Consider the following 9,141-nt stretch of genomic DNA (forward strand, 5'->3'; position numbering starts at 1 on the left):
AAGGGTGGGAGGCCAGCCACCAGCTTACCCTCCTTTTCCTGCAGGGCCAAATTTCAGCTTCCCTCAGCCAGTTATTACTTCAATATTTGCTCCCAGGCCAAAGACTGTTCTCTTTTCTTATCTCTCTAGCACATCCCATAATGCCAAGCAACAATGGATCATAATTTTTAAAAACCAGCAAGCAGCATTTCCAAGTTTTCTCTCCATGTTTGTTCAGGAGAACAAAGAGGTTGACAAAGCTTGACCTTTTCTGAAGGTTGTGTCAGGGTTTGTGGTCAGTTTTTGGGGTTAACAAATTAGCAGAAGAAGCAGGAGCAGGTAGTGGCAGTGAGATACAATGCCACAGAGGTAGCAGAGCACAGAGAAAGAGGCTGGCACAAAGAAAGTGGTATTGACAGCATTTGACACACACACATCATTCTTAAATGCTTGTGCCTGTAACAGCCTCACACCTATAATTGACTACTGAGAGATTTAAACTTACTCCAATCACACAAAATGTAAAAATAAGATATGAGTGCTAACTTTCACCTGACCACAATAAGGCTGAAAGATGAGAAAGTAAATGAAGTCCAAAGGAATGTTGTCCTTGCTTACCAATATGTATCTGGAGAGACAGGTCCTGGTCACCTAATCAATAAACCAAAGCATTTGCAGAAAGCAATTCTCTCATTTGCAGATAATGGCCTATCCCCTGTTGTGAGGGGTATATGCTTGGCCATTCACTTAGTGAGATTTAAATTTATTTGAGCACAATATGGGTTAATCTCCTTGAGACCAATGGTTTGTATGGGCAGGCAGGTAGATTTGCAGAGTCTCCTGGGACAAGCTACCTCCTAGGATTTCCAAAACCAAGATTTCAAAGATATCCACCCTCCGATCACTTGCTTTCTTGGCTACCAGGTGAGGTTTTCTTTCAGCTTGGAGCATACAACAGTGGAAACAGCCCAGAAAGGCACCTAGAGAAGTCTCAACATTCTATAAACTAATTTCCCCTGGGTTTGGTTTGAAGGCAATATTCTGTTAGTGATTGAAAGGGTTGGTCTACGAAGAGCATCCTGTCCCTTAGGAACCTCATTGCAAATTGGTTCCAGATTTTCTAATGGTCTAGCAGCCTTTGGCAATGAAGAGCAGTCTGGGAGGTTATGCTGACTGAAGAGCAAGCAAGGCAGCTGAGGCCAGTGATGGAGGGGCAGAGCCAGCAACAGACAGAAAGGTCTGCTCAGGGTTGAGAATGTATCAGGGTTAGCAGAGAAAGACAAAGATAAAACGAAAACACCAACTGAGCAGAGCTGGAAGGCTGTGCTGTGTGGGAGAGGCAGGAGAGTGGGCAGAAGCAGACACTGGAACAGGAACCAAAACCATCATTCTATTAAGAGTGGTCCAGGAGGTGGAACTGGTGAGCTTTAGCAGGCAGCTAATTGGCAGATGACAAAGGTTGCAGAGGTGATTATCTGGTGCAGAACCACTTTTAATGACACACACTGGTTTATTGGACCAGTGAGCTGCCATAGCACATTATTGGAGTCAGAGATGGTGAGATGGGCTGGCAGGAAGACATAGCCATGGCTCCCTATTCAAAGAGGAGGAAACCTGAAGTCTTGGCCTAAGGTAAGCAATGGCTTCCCATTTCCCAAAGGTGCATTTTTTTGCCTTCCTCAAAGCAATATATACTTGACTAAACTATGATTGCACTGCAGCATTAAATGTAGCAGATCTGGAGGGCCAAAGACCACTAGCCTGTCCTTACTTAAAAGAAAGCAAAGCATGAGAAAGCAATCAAGGACCATTACCTTAACAGCAGTAATAAACATCTGGGACCAACCAATTCAGTATTAACATTTATACCTGCTTCAGCCAAAGAAAAAAGAAACAAAAAGGAGTCTCTTTTCTCTTCCTCCTTCTAAAAGCTTAGAACCAACTTCGCTGCAGCCTCTTCCCCATGGCCACACTCATGTGCCTCCTTCCAGTCCCTGAGTTGGTGGAAAGCATGTCAGCACAATCTGTGTTGCCTCAATGACCAAACTCTGATCTAACAAGACTCGCATGTGGTCCTGCCGTACAGTTTTACTGCAGGACTATTTTGGAGCAGTGATTGGAGAATCTTCTTCGTTTTGTTTCTCCTCCCAATCAGCATCACCAGTTGTTGGGAAAAACAATCACCCTTTTTGATCCTTAAAGCATGTGGGGGGCAGTCTTGGGTGAGTGTCTGGGATGGAAGCCTTAGCCATCTTTCAAAGTGCCTGAGTGAGCCCCCCCCCCAGCAAGGAAGTAGTTTGTGGCAGTAAGCTGTCACTCCAATTATTTTGGGACAGGGGTCTATTGGTAGAATGGGCCTGAGTGAAACGAGAGGAAGCTTGCAGGGCACATCAGTTTGCATGGCTGAGAGGGTGGTGGAATAGAGAACATGCCTAGGAGAAAGGTTTCTAGATGCACTATGTGAGATTCCTCCTGATACAACCTGGCCCCATGCTCCATCTCATCAAATGGCAGGAGATGCATGCTACAAAGGAATGTCATCTGATGAGACCCAGGAAGAGAGACTTTTCTGCCTTGGTGCCCACCCTTTGGAACATCATTCCCCTGGAGCTTAGATTGGCCCAACCCTTCTAGTTTTTAGGAAGGTTCTGAAGATGCTGGGCCACTGCACTTGGGGGTCTGGTGGTAGTGATTTAAGCCTCTCCAATGATTGCACTGAATCTGATGTACTGATAGTAGTTATCCACTGATTATGATTATGTTTTGTGTTTTAATTAGGCGTCAATGTGGTTTTAGTATGGCTGTATGTTTGTAAATGTTTTTTATTTACATTTTTATTGTTCTTCTTGTTGTTTTAGCTGTTGTGAGCTACCCAGAGTCACATATATGAAATAGGCAGTTATACAAATTGAATGAATGAGCGAACAAATACATACATACATACATACATACATACATACATACATACATACAGTACATGCAGACATACTATCAGCTAGGCTGGCTCTATCAGGGCCAGCTCTGACTCTGAGGCATCTGAAGAGGAGGAGGTCACTTCAGAGGACCCTGTGGAACAGCAGCCTGACTCAGGGAGCATCAGGGAGACACCTGGGGCTGATTTGATTGCAGAACCTGTGGAGCAGCTAGAAGTAGCAGATAATACCGGGTCTAATCTAGGACCTCTTTCCAGTCCTAAGGCACTGTCAGCCCTTCAAGTAAACCAGATTCCTCCTAAGAATTAACACAGTTTCCCTTTTGGACTGTAATAGTATATGGGAATGATTTTAGGAGACAGGAGAAAGAGCTTCAGACTAGGTAATGGTCAGATAAGAGGCATCTAAGCCTGCATAAGGAATGGGGGGGGGGGGCGGGTAAATGTCTCAGAAGGGACTCTCCCTAGTTTCTTGGACTGTAAAGGTGGGGGGGGGAGAAGATGTACTTTCAGACTTGTAATATTCTATTAATGTAATCTTACAATAGAGTTAGTACTCCTAGGGGTGCTTCTTGTCTGGACTACCTCAAAAGGCTGACACAGACTGGTGGGCATCTAGAGCAGAGTAAGGCCAGATGTCAAGCCAATGAGCCTGTTGTCAAACCTGCAGTCCATGCCAATGTCTATTCATGAACCGACGTCTTCAGAAGAGCCCATACAAATTCAAATACATATAGCAATACAAAGAATTTTAAAGATTGATATTAAACTAAAACCCGAACTTTTCTTGCTGGGTCTAATGGACAGGCAATTAGAAAAGACTTATGGAAGCTTGTTTTTGTACGTGGTAATTGCAGCGAGATTATTATATGCACAAAGACAGAAAGACTGAAATACCCACAATGGAGGAATGGTTAGTGAAGATGACAGAATTTGCGGAGATGGCAAAACTGACTTGTTTGATTAGAGAAAAAACAATAACTACATTTGCTAGTGCCCTGGAAACCCTTTTTGGACTTTTTACTGAAAACAGAAAAAAATGAAATTGTGATTTATCATTTCAACAAGACGGGCAGTGACAAATTTGATATATAAATAGAAATAAATTTCTGGGTTTAATGATGAGAAAAGATAGAATATGGAAAGAAGGGAGCCACAATGCAAACAGAGAGAGAGAGAGAGAGAGAGAGAGAGAGAGAGAGAGAGGGGATAAAATATAAATGCATTTATAACTGCTGTAAAGAAGATTGGAAGCTGCTCCTTTATATTCTTTTTCTTCTTTTTTTCTGTCTCTTTTCTTTCCTTTCTCATTAACTTATCACTTTTCTTTTAAATGTGCATTGTTTTTATTCTGTAAACAATTTTTCAATAAAATTAATTTAAAAAAGAATAAAATACAATAAATAGAATAAATAAATAAAATCTACAAGGCACTCATGCAGGATAGTGTCAGGTTCGGTCAGCACGGGGCTTCGGGGAAGCTCGCAGCCAGACCACGCGAACTCCACCGGCGGCAGCTAGCGAGGGAAAGAGGAACTGAAAGCGCCGCTAATTAATGGGCCACCTGCACCCAGCCAAACAGGAAAACCGCAGCGGAAGTTTCAACTCTACACTGATAACGGCACGAGCCAACAATGAACGGGACGCAGGCAGCGAAACAAGATCGCCGCGCAGCACAGAACCCGCGGGCTTGCACGTAACGGGGGGGGCCAACCCAAGCCGGAGGGGACTGCCAATCAAGGACAATGGACCCTGACCGAACCTGCCATCATGGACAATCAAGAGGGATTATTGGGGGGCCGATAATCCGCAGCGGTAACGCGATCGCGGGGCGGAAAAAAGCGCGGGAAGGGGGGAATATAACGAGTGATGCAATTGTACCAAGCCAGTCCTGGCTTTGCTTGTGACTGCTACGTTACGCATGAGTAAACCTCTTTTGTGAACCACACGTGTCACGGGAGTTTCTCTGTCGAACGGGGCAAACCTTACAGGATAGAACCTGCAATACACAGCTAGCTGAATGTGGCTCTTCAGTTGACATTGACACTGTCTCCAACAACCCCAGAAGCAGCAGAAAAATCCACTAATCTACAAAGTGCTTCACAGCCATCTGGTTTTGTTACGTTGAAAGGATTCCTGGCTTCACTTCACAAATTTCTTCAGCGGTTGGTACAAGTGAATCTTCATCAAATCAAATCACCTTGTTAAAGATTTGCACAGCGGATGCCATCATAGTATGTCAGGGCTTTTCCATCTGCACGGACTGACGTTTTGTTTATTGGCCCAGTGCTAAGCACTGGTGTAAACTATAAAATGCTAAACAGCTCAGCTCTCAGTTACTTGAAAGAGGGCTTTTCTCCTTAGTTGTCAAAATACTTTGTCCGGAGGCCTTTTTATGGAGTATTTTTTATTAGATAAGGTATGCACGGATCACCATTTTGTTGCTTTAATTGTTTCATTAGTGTTTGTTGGTGTATGTATTGAGGTTTTGTATTCTTTCTGTTAGGTTTTGAAGCATTTTCTTTTCGTAAGCTGCCCAGAGTCAACTTGGTTGAGCTGGGCGGCCATGTAAATGTTTTAAATAAATAAGTGGAATCTATTTGGCAGCGAGGCATCATTTTAGCCACTGCTGCTCACTGAATGTTGCAGAAATCTGAAATATAGTGGTACCTCAGTTCACGAACGCTTCTGTTCACGAACAATTCGGTTCACGAACAGCTCCGTTCGCAAAATTTTGCCTCCGTTCACGAACGCCGGATCGGGTGACGAACAGGATCCGCGGCCATTTTCCCTCCCGTGACACGTGGTCGTGGCTTCCTGTAGGGAGGGGGACTCTCCCTCCAAGCAGTAACCGCCTCCCCACCCGCCTTCCTGTCCTCCACACCAGAAGTCGCGTTGAGCAAGGTTAGCTTTCTCTCTCTTCGTACTGTACTTTGTGTCATATTTTTGCGGTTAAAAAAAAAAAAACATACGGTTCAGAACGGATTAACCGTAATTACATTGAACCTTATGGGGAAATTTGATTCGGGACGCGATCAAAAATCGGGTCGCGACCAAATTTGGAGGGGTCAGAACGGATTAACCGTATTTACATTGAACCTTATGGGAAAATTTGATTCGGTTCACGACCAGAGTCACGGAACGAATTAAGTTCGTGAACCGAGGTACCACTGTACTATTCTAGGCTGTCATTGGTTTTTCCAGATTGTTGGGTGTAGTGGTTGAGACACTGGACTGGAAACCAGGAGACCGTGAATCTGAGTCTTCCCTTAGGCACAGAAGCCAGCTGGGTGACTTTGGATCAGCCATTCCCTCTCAGCTCAAAGCTCCTCACAGGGTTGTTGTGGTGGGGAAAATAAGAGTAGGGAGCATTGTGTATGCCACCTTGGATCATATAACATAAATCTAAGAAATAAAATAAGAATGGATTTCCATACGTTATTCACAACTTTTCTAAGTTGTGCACCAAATTGCTAATTGCATTTTTGTGAGCGTACAGACTTGTAAGATTCTGTCATTATAGCTCTATAATAAAAGTGGTACTGACCTACCTGGCATCGGTTTCCTAGTCTGATCTACCTGAAGGGTTGACAATGGCCTTTTGCTGTTGAAACGTCTTACTGCTTTTTCAGGAGCTTATTAAGTCCATTCAGCTACAATTTTCTCAAGCTTCCCCTTCCTTTTGACCCGCACACTCTTCCTTTATATATTTGTTTTGCATATTCTATTCTGATCCTAGCCACTGAAATGGAAATTGGATTAAGCCAGTTACTCAGCATGATAAAATGTATTTTATAGCATAGTCTTATTAACCAACTAGATTGCTAGCATCACCAAAAAGGTGGCACCATATTTTGCAACTCACTATACGATGATGATCACAAATCAAGTATTTGGCCATGATTCCTTTCCTCATTGCTGACTGTGCAGGATGCTCTTTGCTAAGTTCTTTTCCTAATAGTTGCTATTGTATTGCTTTCATACTTTTAAGGATTCTGTTACACACTGAATCTCATTGGACTCTCCATTAAGAGAGCCATGAAAAAAACAAACTCTTACAATGTTATTGGAAAATGGAATCCATCATTTATTTAAGGAGTTGGGTTGAAGAGAACGTCTCTGCTCTTCCATATAGTACTTGGTTGTTCCATAGAGACTTCGAACAGATGCTACAGAAACACTAGAATGTAATAAACTGTGAATGTGTTAGGAGTTTCTCATGGGAAGAAGTTCATCTCGTTATCTTCACAACACTGTTTAGTCTAGAGAAATCGTGTGACTTATGTGTTTGCACGTATACTGCTATTTACTGCCACCTATTGGCGTGTTTATGCTAGTTACTCAGTGGGGGTACATATTGGCAATATAACGGGAGGATTATATGTCCAGCCTCTCAGTAGAGTTTTAGCCACCATGTAGTCAGTTTTTATAGGTTATGTAGTTGTAACTAATAACCAAGTAGTGTACCTCTTCTCTGAGAGTTTTTTGCTAGAGGCTTTGTTAAGCTTGTGTAGTAGATAAGTCTTGGATGCTAAAATACATGAGAAGAAGTGTTTTTTCCTATATTTTGTATGAAACTTGTATTTTATGGAGTTTTGCATTTTTTATCAATAAACACCAGATAGTATATATTTTCTGGCTGGATTTCTTTGGAAAACAAGATATGGACATTGCATTTGTAAATCTCTCATGCTGATGTGTATTTTTTCCTGGACAAACTTTCCTGGGAGTATTGCTGCATGCTGCACAACAGAATGAGACAGTGAATTGAAGAGCACAGTATTTTATTATGTGTCAGATATATAATTATGCTATTAGAAATTATGAAAGAAAAACAGGTGAGTAAAATTTTGATAGGATTGCTCATAGTACAGTCAATGCAGCAGTTAACTTAGGGAGGGGGAAAAAGGGCAATATAGATTACTTGAATGCTATTTTGAGATTCTAATGAGAGAGAAACAAACTGTTAAGGTACAAGGTCCTACTAGAAGGGGGGCAGCTAAACCTCAGTAGGGTTTTAGGTTAACCCTAAACAACCTACATTTCTTACCCATATCCACTCAGATAACTTATTCATTCTTTAAACACACAGGTCTTCCCTTTGCCCTATTCTTTCTACACCTCTTCAGAATTATAGCCCTAGGCCCATGGAAGGGGAAGAAGGTATGAGAATTTGATCTTTACCTCCTCCATCCTTATTTGTGTCACCCTCCATTAGTAGAAGATAACTCCATGTGTATTGGAGATCCTTCCCTGTCTGTGGGGATTTTTCACATATGCCAAACAGAGACAGATTGCGGGGGGGGGGGGGGAAAGCAAATAGGATAAGGACAAAATCCACCCTCAGTGCTTTCAATTAAAGAAAAGTCAAACTTTCCTTATTTAGGAATAAGCTATTTGGATTTCAGAGACTTATTTTTCATCAGAAAGTATGTTAGGCTGTAAGGATACCATTGCTCCTAGTTGTAGGATTAAGAGATGATCTCAATGTTATAAGCAAAAGGTTCAATGTGTGAGGAGGGGTTGCATGAAGATGTCCTATATATTTCTGGCAGTCCTTTGGATTTGAATCTGCACCCAGGAGATAAAATATGGCCAGTGACAAGGACTAGAGGGACCGAGACCAAGCCTGGGACTTTTTAACAATTTTCTTCAGAGGCATCCGCAGGATGGGAGACTTTTGTCAAAATGATGAAATAGCAGGATTGTGCCTTCACAACCCAAGCTCCAGCTCTTTCATATGTGTGGGTGGTTTCAAATGCATATAGAAATGCATGTACAACAGTCCAACAGGACACTCAGTACAGAAATAGAAACAAAGCGATACTGTTGAAAACGTTAGAGTATAATATACAATGGGTCAGAATTAATCCTGAAAATATATAGTCATGGATTACAAGACACACAATATTAGCAAAGCATCTAATGCAGAGAATTTGAATTTTAAAAATGCCTACTGTTGTCCAGCATCAATATTGGCAGAACCAAATTTTACCCTTCTTAATGAAATACAGTAAAGCAGTCTAAAGCACCCATCTTACAGTTATTATCTGTGCTTAAACTGCCCAATTTAACTGGAATAATGAAAGAAAAGAAACCTAGTTTATAAAACTCTTTTCCTACAACAAATAGTTTGGCTCAGCCACATTGAGTACAGCAGAATAAATCATTTGAGGAAAAAAATCAGATATAATCTGAGATCTCTTCAAAGCAACCGTGGAATAACAATC

Source organism: Python bivittatus, unplaced genomic scaffold (assembly GCF_059951505.1).
Source record: "Python bivittatus isolate LINGU-HERP-01145 unplaced genomic scaffold, Pbiv_v1 ctg000870_np1212, whole genome shotgun sequence".
Lineage (NCBI taxonomy): Eukaryota > Metazoa > Chordata > Lepidosauria > Squamata > Pythonidae > Python > Python bivittatus.